This window comes from Oncorhynchus kisutch, linkage group LG14, assembly GCF_002021735.2.
Source record: "Oncorhynchus kisutch isolate 150728-3 linkage group LG14, Okis_V2, whole genome shotgun sequence".
NCBI classification, from domain to species: domain Eukaryota; kingdom Metazoa; phylum Chordata; class Actinopteri; order Salmoniformes; family Salmonidae; genus Oncorhynchus; species Oncorhynchus kisutch.
This window is the reverse complement of record NC_034187.2, coordinates 58320411-58336961: the sequence shown is the minus strand read 5'-3', so window position 1 is coordinate 58336961 and position 16551 is coordinate 58320411. Positions and strand designations below refer to the sequence as shown.

Genomic DNA, 16551 nt, shown 5'->3' with positions numbered 1-16551 from the left:
TGTGTGCAGCTACGTTTGCTAGCTAGCGACTTAGCTAGCTAGCCAGCCATCCCATAGAGCATTCCATTGTGGATTTTATAGTAGACAATATCTGCAACAGATTTCCACAATGATTTTCCATGTTGCTACCAACCGTATAACGTAAAAATAATAAAATCACAAAAAATGTTGTCACTGTTCTTTAACACTGTGCTTCAGAAGGTTGAAGGCAAATGCAATTTACTCAATATGTTAATGTCTTATGATATTCTTGGTCAAAATAATGTTCGAATATATTTCCTACTTAATTCTATACATTTCGAATATTGTTGAATTCCGTTTCAATGTCTGGATTCCGCGTTCGACATCCAGGATTTTATAGGGCCCTACTTAAGTAAGCTCTGCACGGCGAGGATCCCCCATAACTCCATAGACGGTGCCAACTCTGTGTTGGGTCACAAGGCCAATCAAGAACAGAGTCCACCCCTGTCAGAGTGGCATAACAGGATTACCCAGATGCTGTAGGCATGAGGATTAGCACAGATATGTCAGACTTTACCTGTGGCAATGAGGACAGGTTGAAGTCTCAGGCTGTCTAGACAGAAGCACCTCGCCAACAGATCTCATCATTAATCTGAGTAATCGTTCCAAGTCAATCTACTGGAACTATAAATATACCTGCCATTCATCCCTTCATCTGTCTTGCCACAACCCTTTTGGAGACTGTATTATCTAACTCGAATAGGTCTAATATAAAATGTACAATATTTTCACGACATCTACTACAACAGTCATTTGTCCAAAATGTGAACAAGCATAGCCTAATTAGCCTACTCTTGGAACATGCACACATACACATTCCACAGCAGGTGTGTCCTTGGTTAGTTTGTCTTTTTTTATTTTTTATATAAAGTACATTCACCTATGTCAGGGTGACCCATCTTCTGGGGGTTTCAAAGTTTCCTTCTGTAGAATGAAAACATCCAATTCAGTAGCTACTAATCTCCCTATTCCAACAAAACAAAAAACACATCTCAAACATTCATTCACCAAGGGGTTAAAAGTTCAGATTGCAGAGCCCGTTTGAGAGCTCCTTGGTGGTCAGTCTTTGCCTCTCTAGGCTTCTCCAATTGTCTCCACCTTGGTTTCTCTCGCAGTGTCAATCGGTCTTTCTCCCTTTCAGTTTCGCTCTCCCTCACCCTGATTCTACTGGGCAGTGTTGTGAAGGATGCTCGTATCTCGTAGGGCGAGATATACGCAGGCGATGCTGCTTTCCTGCAGGGCACTAATAAAAAACAGAGCGTTGTGTGGGGGATCTTACAATTATCAAGGACCAGCTTTTGCAGAACCGTTTTTTCAGGCTTGGTAGACCAGGTTACATCACTGGAAAATCTGGCTGTTTTTTCCATCACCTAGATTGAGCCTGTACTCTGGGTCATTGGTTCCCAACAGATTTCATTTAATGTACCACCAACTGAATTTGACTCTGTCTGGAGTACCCACTATTGTGCATTTTACCAGTAAGTCTAAGGTCTAATGAGTCTTCTCAAATGCCCCCTGTGGCTAGACCACATACCCCCAAGGGTCCTAGTACCCTTGGTTGGGAACCACTGGTCTGGGATATGCACACAGATGACATTTGAGCATTAACTCAATGTGCATGCATTGAGTTATTATACTTGAGTGATAAAGTAGAAAAACTCACTGGAATCATTAAGACTACTAGTCCATGACCATCAGAATAAGAAGGATTAGGAACGCCAGTATGTCCATGTGACACCTCCAGCGTGACCTCTAACATGTGACGAGATGAGCACTGCTGTCACTATAACCCATATAGCTCAAGGATCTCTGGGTCATTCCTAGTGTTGTCACTAATATTCCCTCTAAGCTGCACGTGTGTTGGTGTGAACGCTAGCCCTGAGACTTCCATGCAGCTCCCTGGACTGCCACAGAGATTGAACTTCACCCAAACTTTCTAGATCAGTGGTCACCAACCCGTTGATCTCCAAGCCATTCCTATTTGATTGGGGGGCGGGGGGGGGGGGGGGGGGGGGGGGGTGTTGGCAGTAGGTGCACCCAATCAGCTGCACTGCACGCTGGGTCGGCAAACGGATGCCATTTTGAACCATTTCATGTGTCTGAAGGTACAAAAATCTGTCTTCCCGGCGGGCCCAGAGGATATCAAGAGCACTATAGGCCTACTGCTGGCCAATCGGACGGCTCAGAATAGTGTCTGCAGCAACGTAACAGGCATAAAAGAAAGCTACAGAAAAGTTGATACTGTGAGATTTCAAAATGTTTAAAATCATGACAAGAGAACTGTCAACACATACGGCAATGAGATTCCATATGTTCATGAAAGTTCATGTTTAAATTTCTTACTCAGTAGGAAGGTGCATCTATAGGCTTGCATTGTTATTATTAGCGGCTTGGGTCTTCTTTAATATAGAGGAATATTTCACTTTCTCTGTTCATAGGAGTAACAACATGAATTTGTGCATGATGCGGTGCGACTCGAGTTTCACTAGCAGCTGGAGGACTGTGTACCTTTTTGGTCAGTAGAGTAAAGGGAGAGATGTTGAGAGGCGAACCCTCAGTCTGCTGCTTTCTCCCTCTGCTGAGACTGACCAACAGATGCAGGCGCCATCAGCCCAGTAAAATAAAAAGCAAATTATTTAAAAAAGTATGAGTGAGTAATGTCCCAAACAATGCTTTGGCATGGCAAGTTAAGCTAAACAAAAATCTGACCGTAGATAGATATCGGCTTGTATTTTGACTCCGTGATCTTGACTCAGAAGTGGTTGGTGACCACTGTTCTAGAGATTTCCCTGTTAACACCATCAACATTTCCTTTTACTGTGGCAAATGTGATAGAATCCACGCAATAATAGCCACTTTCAATGGAAAATACCAAAACAAACTATTCAAAGGGATTTTGTTGGAGGCAGAACGCATCGGAGTAGGATTCTATTACATTGACACTCACTACTCAGCCCTTACTCTACACATACCGGTGCGGCATAAACAATCAGAGCTGAAATAGGCCTAAATGCAATTGTAAACTCGGTGGTTCGAGCCCTGAATGCTGATTGGGCTGACAGCTGTGGTATATCAGACCGTATACCACAGGTATGACAAAACATTTATTTTTACTGCTTTAATTACATTGGTAACCAGTTCATAATAGCAATAAGGACCCTCAGGGGTTTGTGGTATGTGGCCAATATACCACGGCTACGGGCTGTATCCAGGCACTCCGCATTGCGTTGTGCATAAGAACATCCCTTAGCCATGGTATATTGGTCATATACCTTACCCCCCCCCCCATGCCGTATTGCTTAAATAGACCATTGCCATATGGATCTGTGCCATTTACTTTGAACTGGAATGTGTTTACAGCATGAACGGTCATGAGTAGATACGCTTGTTTTGAGATCAAAGCGAGAACTGCATGTAACCACGTGTGCACACTTTGTTTATGTCCTTTGCTCATTAGTGAGTTATTAGCCCAGTTATAGATCATTTGTAGTCAGCAATAGGGGAGTGATTGCTTCCTACAAGGGCACAAAACGAGTACATTTCTAGACATCTTTGAAAAGCAAGTCACGTGAAGAGTTTTCTTTTGGCCTTAAAAGGTGCCGTGTTGTATTTTGAGACAGGCTTGAATAAGCTAAGTCGCCTATAGACAAGAGGATACAGATTCTCTGTAATAAATGGTATGTCAGTGGCTATCAAAAGGTGAGCATTGACCCACTGAAGTTGGTTACGACCCTGAACTGCAGTCAGGTCAAGACCCTGGTGAGGACGAAGAGCATGCAGATGAGCTTCCCTGAAAACGGTTTCTGACAGTTTGTGCAGAAATTCTTTGGTTGTGCAAACCCACAGTTTCATCAGCTGTCCAAGTGGCTGGTCTCAGACGATCCCGCAGGTTAAGAAGCTGCTTGGAGACCCTGGACTGGCTTGGTTACACGTGGTCTGTGGTTGTGAGGCCTGTTGGACATACTGCCAAATTCTCTAGAATGACGTTGAGGCGGCTTATGGTAGAGAAATTAACATTAAATTATCTGGCAACAGCTCTGGTGGACATTCCTGCAGTCAGCATGCCAATTGCACGCTCCCGCCAGCTAAGGATACAATATAATTACCGCTACCAACAGCATGGCTAACACTCCCATAGAGTTCTCCTTCATGCTCGCTAGCAAGTTATCTATAGCTAGTTAGCTTGCTCTTTGGCCAATAAGCTAACTTGCTAGTGGCTGTCTTTACAATTCAGCAATAAATACTTCATGTTTGTTATCTGTAAAGAAAATTGTTTGTAACTGAGACATGTCTCTTCTGTTGAATACTAACTCTATAAAACTGCTTCATAGACTTATATTCGTTGCTGTACTGCACATTTTAGGGTGGCCTTATGTCCTCAGTACAAGGTGCACCTGTGTTATGATCATGCTGTTTAATCAGCTTCTTGATATTCCACATATGTCAGGTGGATGGATTATCTTGGCATAGTAGAAATGCTCACTAACAGGGATGTAAACAAATGTGCACAACATTTTAGAGAAATAAGCTTTTTGTGGGTATGGGACATTATTGGGATTTTCTTTCAGCTCATGAAAGATGGCTACTATTTACATGTTGCGTTTATATTTTTGTTCAGTGTATCTCTATGAATGCACCCTTGGACTGAAGAGGCAGACAAATAGGAGAAATGTGGAGCAACCTCTTAAATTATACATTTCTCAAAGTAAGAATATCGCAAAAATATGATCAATGGCTCATTCGAGAGAAGACAAGCTCTTGCGTTATGACATCAGCCAGTATTTAAATCTGACATGTATGATAGACATTTTCGTGGTCTAAAAGTTGTATTCCTATTGACTTCCAGTGTAGATGCTATGTCATCCCGGCAGAATTTCAGCTTGCTTGAAAGACAATAGTGCAGAGACACATGAAAACATGAAAAGGCCCTCAGGAATTGACTGAACATGGCTCAGAGATTCACAAAAACAATATAACTTTCAAAATAGGTGAATCTTTATTTTAATAAAGCAGCAAAGTGGACAAATCATCTCTCCATGGACAAACACTTCCTAAATTTCACAGTACCATTCTAAATTACAAGTTCACTTTGGTGTGTGAATCTGAATTGGGGCTAAACAGAACTTTCCCTTGAAATAAAAAACATTTTGTATGCAGCTTCCCCAAATCTGTCCCCCCAAAAAACTGTGCAAAACAGAGCCACCAAAACAACAAGGGGATTAAGCGAATAAGCAAAGAAAACTGCTTCATATTAAGAATTTGAGTAGAGTCCACACAGCTTCACAGCGACAATAGTTCAGATGTTTATACCGTAATGTCGGTGCTAAAACCACCAAATTCTGGTCAGGGTATAATCTGAGACAAAATTGGGGACTAGGGTTAAATTAAAATGTCACTATGACTCATTGGGGTAGGGCTGTTGAGAAAACTGTATTACCCCCACACCTGCAGTCATGAGTCATGACCACAGTAAAATTCCAAAAAAGGTCATCTCCTCCTATGCATTCAGGACATGTGTTGGTTGTCTAACTCACTAATGCCCTGGTACTCAAGGATCTATTGTCCTTCTAACCACTGACATCAAGCCAGAAAAAAAAACTGAAATAAAATATTGTGCCGTTCGTTATACAATACATAGCTTACAGCAAATTACGCACAGCAGAAAACCCCTTAAAAATGTTTTTATTTGGAGATTTAATTTTGGAATATAGGCTAGAACAATTAAAACAAATTCTAGTAAATCGCCTTTGAACGTAGAATGTATTATCATGTATACTGGATGGACTGGTTACCTGGTGCTACATTCCAAAGTTTTATCAATGAGTCTGGAAGAGAACCTATGGGCCTAGGCGATGCTGTTGGTTCATTGATTGTGCAGGGCGACTTAGAGTTAGCCTACAATACAGAATTTGTATCGATTTTGAACATGTTTTTATATTTTCATAATTAATATGGTGACACATTAGGATACCTTCAGCTACAGAATCTCTCACTACCGTACGTATGGAATATCAATTGTCTTTTTTCCTCTGCCCCTAAATCGAGATAAAAATTGGAATAGTCTGATGGATGGAAATATGATCACTTGAGAGAACAGCGTTTAAGGCAAGGAACAGAGCTTTTTCTGCGACTTTCTCAAATAAAATCGGTAGCCTGTAATCCAGGCCTGCTATAGTCGCACCGTGCAGCCCATGTACAGTGCCTTCCGAAAGTATTCAGACCCCTCGACTTGTTCCACATTGTTACCTAACAGCCTTACTCTAAAATAGATTGATGTAGAAACAAAACTAATCGACACACAATACCCCATAATGACAAAGCAAAAAACAGGTTTTTAGAAATGTTTGCTAATAAAAAATGTTTTTAAAAAATGAAATTTTACATTTATATACCGTATAAAAATTCAGACCCTTTTCTCAGTACTTTGTTGAAGCACCTTTGGCAGCGATTACAGCGTCGATTATTCTTAGGTATGACGCTTTTGCGTCATTTTCCATTTTGGCACACCTGTATTTGGGGAGTTTCTCCCATGATTCTCTACAGATCTTCTCAAGCTCTGTCAGGTTGGCTCGCGAGCGTTGCTGCACAACTATTTTCAGGTCTTTCCAGAGATGTTCGATCAGGTTCAAGTCCGGGCTCTGGCTGGGCCACTCAAGGACATTCAGAGATTTGTCCCGATGCCACTCCTGCGTTGTCTTGGCTGTGTGCTTGGGGTCGTTGTCCTGTTGGAAGGTGAACCGTCGCCCAAGTTAGAGGACCTAAGCTGGAGCAGGTTTTCATCAAGGATCTCTCTGTACTTGGTCTGTTCCTCTATCCTGATTAGTCTCCCAGTCCCTGCTGGGATGGTGCCAGGTTTCCTCCATACATGATGCTTGCCATTCAGGCCAAAGAGTTGTTCATCAGATCAGAGAATCTTGTTTTTCATGGTCAGAGTCTTTAGGTGCCTTTTGGCAAACTCCAAGCGGGCTGTCATTTGCCTTTTACCGAGGAGTGGCTTCCGTCTGGCCACTCTACCATAAAGGCCTGATTGGTGGAGTGTTGCAGAGATGGTTGTCCTTCTGGAAGGTTCTCCCATCTCCACAGAATAACTCTGGAGCTCTGTCAGAGTGACCATCGGGTTCTTGGTTACCTTCTTCACCAAAGCCCTTCTCCCCCAATTGCTACGTTTGACCAGGCAGCCAGCTCCGGGAAGAGTTTTGGTGGTCCAAACTTCTTCCATTTAAGAATGATGGAGGCCACTGTGTTCTTTGGGGACCTTCAATGCTGCAGACATGTTCTGGTACCCTAGATCTGTGCCTTGACACAATGCTGTCTCGGAGCTCTACGGACAATTCCCTCGACTTCATGGCTTGGTTTTTACTCTGACATGCACTGTCAACTGTAGAACCTTATATAGACAGGTCCGTGCCTTTCTAAATCATGTCCAATCAATTGCATTTACCACAGGTGGACTCCAATCAAGTTGTAGAAACATCAAGGATAATGAATGGAAACAGGATGCACCTGAGCTCAATTTTGAATCTCATAGGTCTGTTTTGTAATATTTTTGTTTTAATTTGCAAAGAATTCTAAAAAAACAACAGTTTTCGCTTTGTCATTATGGGTTAGTGTGTGTAGATTGCTGAGGATCCCCCCCCCCCCCCCTCATTTAATCCATTTTAGAATAAGGCTGTAACGTAACAAAATGTGGAAAAGGTTAAGGAGTCTGAATACTTTCCGAAGGCAATGTATGTTTTGATTACTAAGACATTCTAACATGGTGACCACACCGCTCGCATATATGTTGTTCAATCATTGAACCCACACTGCTCGCAAGCGTCTGCTTGGCCAAGTGCTAAAATAGAACTTGGTTCTATTTGTGTCGTTTGATGCGCTGTAAGTCCCGCCTCTTCCATCTCCTCGTTGGGTTTCAGGAGCATATACCCACGTGCCATCTCGTTATTGGTTTTTAGAAGCATATATCCACGTGGGTTATTGAAAGATGAACTGAGGTGCACACTCCAGCCCAGTTGGTTGTAGTAATGCACCTTAAAAAGGATCGGACCCTTTCTTCAATCTTCGCCTAAAATAACATACCAAATCTAACTGCCTGTAGCTCAGGACCTGAAGCAAGGATATGCATATACCATTTGAAAGGAAACGCTTTGACGTTTGTGGAAATGTGAAAGGAATGTAGGAGAATATAACACATACAATCTGGTAAAAGATAATTAAAAAATAATTTTTTTATCATCATTTTTGAAATGCAAGAGAAATTCCAACATGACTTAGGGATCTAGGTGAAATTTTGATTTTGGCTAATAGATGGCAGCAGTGTATGTGCAAAGTTTTAGACTGATCCATTGCACCATTGCATTTCCCCCCAAATGTTGCATCACGACTGCCCAAATGTTCATAATTGGTTTATTAATACATTTTCAAGTTCATAACTGTGAACTCCCCTCAAACAATAGCATGGTGTTCTTTCACTGTAATAGCTACTGTAAATTGGACAGTGCAGTTAGCTTAAATTCTTGTTTATCTTCCTGCCCATATCAGATATGTCTATGTTCTGGGAAATGTTCTTGTTACTTACAACCTCATGCTAATCACATTAGCCTACATTACTCAACTGTCACGCAGGGGGAAACACCGATCCTGTAGAGGTTAAAGTTAAACCGCCGTGTGAAGTCCAAAGGAGAAGAAGAAGCCTGAAGAGAGATTACAAGAAACAAACTTGGTTTAACGTTACCCTCTTATCTGTGGATTAATTGTCGGAGTAGAGGACCTTGTTATTTTACCTGAAATGCACAACCCAATGTTTATATCCCAGGACAAATTAGTTAGCAACAGCAAGCTAGCTAGCTATTGCCATAAATGTGTAATACTTTTCGACCTGTCCCCAAATTAATATAGTTGGTTCTGAGTTTGCTTTTATATTTCAACCTGCGTGTCCTGAGCGCATCTGGGGTGGATTGACAAAAATCAACATGCGCACGTGCGGTCTGGTCAGCATGTAAGGTTTGTATCATTAACAACGAGTTATTTGGCTACTTTAAAACCTGTTTCAAATCATCCCTTTTACACTCAACATCTCCTTCATATGAGCACTCGCTACGGAATGGGAAAAATATTCTTTACATTTTATTCAGCTAAGTTCAATTATATTCTTCTTACTATAAATTCATAAAAAATAATGACATATCTTGTCTGCTAAATGAACAAGCCTGTGGCATAGCCAGATGACTTAGATAGGCCAACACATATTCTGTTCATCTGAAATACATTTTCTTCATATCATACCTACCTGAAACAAATAAATGGATTTACTATGGTATATATTAAATTGATTTATTGTACTTTTTTAAATGTAGATGTTCCAAAAGCAGCTTGTATGTGTTGATGTTTATGTTCATTTAACTGTCAATTACCCTTGAGAAAGGCAGTCTTTCGCATGACAACATTTCATGACCTCTATAGCCCTAGGTAGGGGTAACCCCAGCTGCAAAGAGAGAGAAGGCAAGAAAGAGAAGACTTGTCTTTGTCTGGATAGAGAGATATATATATATATATATATATATATATATATATATATATATATATATATATATATCTCTCATCGGGAGAGCGGGACAGAGAGAGAACGTGAAAGCAATCTCCTGGAATGGCTCGGCAAAGGCTTTGATCCCCTAGGCCCCTGTGGAGTTGCCATGACTACAGCAGATCTGACCAGCCCAGAGCATAGAAAGGTGAGAAGGAGGAAGAACTCTACAAACCGTTCATGTCCGGAAGTAATTTAGCCATTGGCGCTCTGTAGAGTTGCTATTTCTCAAGTTCTCATGTCAATTAACTTGTAACTTGACATTGCTTAATTACTCATTATACTAACAAAGTCAGACTTAAAGTGGAACTGCTAGCATTCGGACAACTTTTTGTTTTTTTACAGCTTTATTCCATCTTTATTTAACTAGGCAAGTCAGTTAAGAACACATTCTTATTTTCAATGACGGCCTAGGAACGAACGGTGGGTTAACTGCCTTGTTCAGGGGCAGAACGACAGATTTTTACCTCGTCAGCTCGGGGATTCAATCTTGCAACCTTACGGTTAACTAGTCCAACGCTCTAACCACCTGCCTCTCATTGTACTCCACGAGGAGACTGCCTGTTACGCGAATGCAGCAAGAAGCCAAAGCAAGTTGCTAGCTAGCATTAAACTTATCTTATGAAAAACAATCAATCATAATCACTAGTTATAACTACACATGGTTGATGATATTACTAATTTATCTAGCGTGTCCTGCGTTGCACATAATCGATGCTGTGCGCATTCGCGAAAAAGGACTGTTGTTGCTCCAACGTGTACCGAACCATAAACATCAATGCCTTTCTTAAAATCAATACACAGGTATATATTTTTAAACCTGCATATTTAGTTAACATTGCCTGCTAACATTAATATCTTTGTGTCACTTCTCTTGCAACAGAGTCAGGGTATATGCAGCAGTTTGGGCCGCCTGGCTCGTTGCGAACTGTGTGAAGACTATTTCTTCCTAACAAAGACAGCCAACTTCGCCAAACGGGGGATGATTTAACAAAAGTGCATTTGCGAAAAAAGCACAATCGTTGCACGACTGTAACTAACCATAAACACCAATACCTTTCTTAAAATCAATACACAGAAGTATATATTTTTAAACCTGCATATTCAGCTAAAAGAAATCCAGGTTAGCAGGCAATATTAACCAGGTGAAATTGTGTCACTTCTCTTGCGTTCATTGCACGCAGAGTCAGGGTGTTTGGGCCGCCTGGCTCGTTGCGAACCAATTTGCCAGAATGTTACGTAATTATGACATAACATTGAAGGTTGAGCTAAACGACTACCGCCCCATAGCACTCACTTCCGTCATCATGAAGTGCTTTGAGAGACTAGTCAAGTACCATATCACCTCCACCCTACCTGACACCCTAGACCCACTGCAATTTGCTTACCGCCCCAATAGGCCCACAGACGACGCAATGGCAACCACACTGCCCTAACCCATCTGGACAAGAGGAATACCTATGTGAGAATGCTGTTCATCAACTACAGCTCAGTATTTAACACCAAAGTACCCTCCAAACTCGTCATCAAGCTCGAGACCCTGGGTCTCGACCCCGCCCTGTGCAACTGGGTACTGGACTTCATGACGGGCCGCCCCCAGGTGGTGAGGGTAGGTGACAACATCTCCACCCCACTGATCCTCAACACTGGGGCCCCACAAGGGTGCGTTCTGAGCCCTCTCCTGTACTCCCTGTTCACCGACGACTGCGTGGCCATGCACGCCTCTAACTCAATCATCAAGTTTGCAGACGACACTACAGTGATAGGCTTGATTACCAACAACGACAAGACGGCCTACAGGGAGGAGGGGAGGGCCCTCGGAGTGTGGTGTCAGGAAGATAACCTCATACTCAATGTCAACAAAACAGATGATCGTGGACTTCAGGAAACAGCAGAGGGAGCACCCCCCCTATCCACATCGGCGGGACAGTAGTGGAGAGGTTAGTAAGTTTTAAGTTCCTCGGCGTACACATCACGGACAAACTGAATTGGTCCAGCGCCTCTTCAACCTCAGGAGGCTGAAGAAATTTGGCTTGTCACCAAAATGACACAAACTTTTACAGATGCACAATCGAGAGCATCCTGTCGGGCTGTATCACCGCCTGGTACAGCAACTGCTCCGCCCACAATCGTAAGGCTCTCCAGAGGATAGTGAGGTTTGCACAACGCATCACCGGGGGCAAACTACCTGCCCTCCAGGACACCTACACCACCCGATGTCACAGGAAGGCCATAAAGAGGACAACAACCACCCGAGCCACTGCCTGTTCACCCGCTATCATCCAGAAGGCAAGGTCAGTACAGGTGCATCAAAGCAGGGACCGAGAGACTGAAAAACAGTTTCTATCTCAAGGCCATCAGACTGTTAAACAGCCACCACTAACATTAAGTGGCTGCTGCCAACATACGGACTCAACTCCAGCCACTTTAATAATGTAAAAATGTATGTAAAAAATATAATCACTCGCCACTTTAAACAATGCCACTTCATATAATGTTTACATACCCTACATTACTCATCTCATATGTATATACTGTACTCGATACCATCTACTGCATCTTGCCTATGCTGTTCTGTACCATCACTCATTCATATATGTTTAGGTACATATTATTTCATTCATTTACACTTGTGTGTGTGTATATAAGGTAGTTGTGAAATTGTTAGGTTAGATTACTCGTTGGTTATTACTGCATTGTCGGAACTAGACGCACAAGCATTTCGCAACACTCGCATAAACATCTGCTAACCATGTGTGTGACAAATAAAAATTGATTTGATTACACAACAATAGCCAATCAGAGCTACAGTAGGCCTATTTGAAAATAAGACGTTTTCCACACAGACCTGCCATCATTCACTTTAAACTGGGCTGCGTGTTTACAGGCAGCAGTAACAGAGCGACTTCACATAATTAAAAAGCATTCGCCAAAAGCCACAAAACACACCTGAATGGATTTCTGCAAATATGCAAATTCCACAGGAGTCCTCTTAGATTTTGGGAACTTTACAGTCTTATTGATCAAACAATGAGGTAGGCTCTCTCTCACTCAGTTGCCTATGCACATCAACAACAAGATCAACTAATGTTAGCAAGAGTGAGATAGGAGCTCAAATCTAACGAGTGAACAGTAGATAAACACTCTCAAAACCTTTTCAGCTTGTCCATGGAGAATAGTAGCCTGCTTGCCTTCTTTCTGCAGTTTGCCTGCCAATTCATGCTTGTCCCAAACCACATTTTGACAACTGAGTCGGGAACCTGCATTGCCTCCCATTTGATGGACACCAAATACATTTGATTGACAACTAAGAGATAGGCTAACTGTGGATTACAGTCGTTCAAGTTCAGCATAGCTACCTAGCAAAGTGATACACATGTTTTGCTAGCTAGCCAAATGACACCGGCATCTCTCAAAAAAAGAGGGGGGTGGGGGGGGGGGGGGGAGTTGCCCACTCACTCAATGACATCATCCTCCCAGCAGCTAGCTATACTGAATAAAAATGCTACAATTTCAAAAGATTCATATGAGGAAATCAGACAATTGAAATTAATTAATTAGGCCCTAAGCTATGGATATCACATGACTGGGAATACAGAAATGCATCTGTTGGTCACAGATTCCTTAAAAAAAGGGCCTCAGGATCACATGGTATTTCTGTGCATTCAAATTGCCATCGATAAAATGCAATTGTACTGGTTGTCCATAGCTTATTCCCACCGCCACCATTGGGCACTCTGTTCACAACTTTGACATCAGTAAACCACTCACAGACAACGCCATACATGTGGTCTGTGGTTGTGAGGCCAGTTGGACATTCTGCCAAATTCTCTAAAATGACATTGGAGGCAGCTTATGGTAGAGAAATTAACATTAAATTATATGGCAACAGCTCAGGTGGACATTCCTGTAGTCAGCATGCCAATTGCATGCTCCCACAAAACATCTTTGGCATTGTATTGTGTGACAAAACTGCACCTTTCAGAGTAGCGTTTTATTAACCCCAGCATAAAGTGCACCTGTGTAATGATCATGCTGTTTAATCAGCTTCTTGATATGCCACACCTGTCAGGTGGATGGATTATCTTGGCAAATGCTCACTAACAGGGATGTAAACACATTTCTGTACAAAACTTGAGAAATGTGCTTTTTGTGAGTATGGAACATTTCTGGGTTCTTTTATTTCAGCTCATGAAACGCAGGACCGACACTTTACATGTTGCCTTTATAGCTAACATTAGGCTGTGTTTTTATCTTGCTAAATAAATCAATAGATAAATAGATAAGCTATCCTATTAGCCACGTTATGACTGACTTGTCATCATTGCCTATGCTACTATGATTGTATTGACATTCCCAGCCTTCGTTACATTCAACCACTTTTGTCCAAAGCTTGAGGCAGCAAACAATGTACCAGGCCAGCTGTGATTTACAACCTGATAGCATTATGTTAGTTCCACTTTAATAAACAAATACTATAGTCAATTAAAAAAAGGTTAATGATACAAGACCTGTACACAGCTGACAGACGACTGCCTGGAGACGTGTGTGTGAGAATGAAGCATACAAAGCCTCTCTTAAATAGACAAACCAGCAGATACCTGCAATTCTGCCCACCACACCCCTTTACCTGCTATCAAACATTACTCATTGAGGCATGATACAAAGATCTGAGGGAAAATCCCCCATTTATGAACAATACTGTCAGATAAAAGGGTTGGACAACGACTACCTGCCAGGTTATAAAGCACCAGCAAGCATGTCCTGAGGCTGAAGCGGAGTTCATACAAGATGATTTTGTTGTGCAAGCTTTGGTTTCAAGAGCTGTGGAATTCCTCCTCAAAGGGCAGAAGCAATTGTTTGTGCCCCTTTGATGCACACTTCAACCATCTATCCAATTTTCCACCTTAATAGGTTAAGAGCAAGAAGACCCTCCCTCTCCATAAAGACAATAGTCAGTCAATTATGACTTCCTTCAGTTTGTTACACAGATGTAGCCTATTCTCTATCTCTGTGCAGCAGTGGAATCAGGGGCTAGACTCACGTTTGAGACCGAGTGTAGACAATCGTAACACGTTTCGCCATGTTATATGAGTATGGTTGGAAACGTTGCCGGGAAAACAGACAGGGCAACGGTTATGTGCCAGTGACTATAGCTGATATTTTCACTGCTGATATTACCCAACACCCACAAACGTTGAATTCCAGAGGCAACGCTGAAAGCAGGTTGCATAACGTTGCAATAACAACCAAGTGCAAGAGGAAAACAGTCAATACATTCCACAGCGCGACTCCGCCACAGGCAGAGGGAAGCACGTGTTTTCCTATATTCAGCCCAGAAGTGTTGCGTTCTCTACGTACACAGCGCGCAAAAGTCATTCGGAATCATTTGCCAAATACAACAACCGTGCATTATCACACATGTGCATCGGATGTTTTGTTCCGTTTCAACGCAAATGACAGAAGCATGTGCAGGCTGCCATGAGTATGTATGCTGGCTATAACATGGGCTGTTTGCAATCAAAACACTCACGGGAAAAAAGGGTGAGCTAGCAAACGTTAGCAAGCTAACGACATTCTCGTTGTGCTGGTTGAAATGTGCTCATTTAAAGTAGCTAACTAGCTATATAGCCTATATTTAACGTGTTGTGCAAACGAATTGAACAAAAGCTACTAAAATGTCATACTCTACACAGCGTTCTTACCCACATCTCAAAGTGCAGAGGATTGTGTACCTTCACCGAGTGTTTGTGCGTTTATATCCCTCCCGTTGATCTAACCAGAGCGCCCTTGCGTTCAGGTAGACGGTCTGATTGTTGTAGAAGCCTACCTACGCCACTAAGGTAGCAAGCTCTCTTCTCGCTACGAACGAAATAAATCGTGCCCACAAGAGGAAAACTCTGACCGTAAACGTTTGCTCAAGGCGCTCCCAGATGAAAAACGCCTGTCTGACTGGCCTGCATTCTCCCATACAATTGTATTGCCCCTGTTCAGCGAGGTGAACACCGTTGATCAACAGATTGTTGTTAGTAGACTGATCAACAGGCGCCATCTACAGGAGGAAAACCAGCAAGACTAACCAACATTTATTTGATCCTCTGCTGCTTTTAAACACAACATTGTAGGCTATACGATCAAATCCACCATGTCGCTTGAGGTCACATCATTACATTTTCCCTTCATTACAATTCACGTTGACACATTTTTTTCAATGCCATTGTCAATTTAAAGCTTGCTTTTACTGGCATCAACCACTACTAACTCAACTTCAGCAGTGCATTCTGGCAGACATATTACTTGACTATCCGTTTTTGGAAACAAAACAATTCCGATTGTAATAGGTCTACGGTAGGATATATTTGAATAGGTAGGCCTAGCTAAATTGAATTGATCAAAACCTGAAACTAAGATGGCCACTTGATATCTACAAAATGACAGAAAAGCATCTCATAGCTTTAAGCTTTTAATTACAAATCAAACCATTGGGTAGGCTATGCACACATACCTTGCAGGCGAAACCACCTCAGAGTGTAGCCTATAACGTTCAAATAAATTACCTGGGAAAAAGTTACATATTGTTAAGCCATTCATTTGCTTGATATGCTGGAGTGGACCAGCTTCCTGGGTATCAAACACAACTTAACCTACACAGCACAGGATGCATAAACCCCCAACATCTGCCTGCAACCCTGCGCCTCAGAGCTCATGACAGGTGCAGACATGTACTGTAGATAAAGAAATCAGTTTTACCTGGTCATGACTTGATCTTGCACCCTCCACAGAATTTATCTTCAGTCAATCTCGCTCTCTGGTGAAAATGATAGAAAGCCCTTCACTCAGCCTTCTTGTTGGGACGGTTTACAGAAGGTCATTAAGGAAAGGACAAGAGAAACGCTTATTATAACAGACCATCATTTTTTTCTCATGTAATTTAAACCAATTTGCCACCG

The 16551-nt window shown here is 42.1% G+C and overlaps 1 protein-coding gene across 6 annotated transcripts in view; it reads right to left on the bottom strand.

The window, feature by feature from the left end:
- LOC109903575 (semaphorin-4A) overlaps nucleotides 1-16551 on the bottom strand; it is a 58547-nt gene that overhangs the window by 41148 nt on the left and 848 nt on the right. The window contains exon 2 of one of the 6 annotated variants that reach the window (XM_020500364.2): nucleotides 16352-16442. The gene's annotated coding sequence lies outside the window, so the exon portion shown is untranslated. Of the gene's footprint in view, nucleotides 1-15306; nucleotides 15636-16351; nucleotides 16443-16551 lie in introns of those variants that run through there. The other 5 variants (XM_020500369.2, XM_031788651.1, XM_020500362.2 and 2 more) reach the window with 5 other exon arrangements.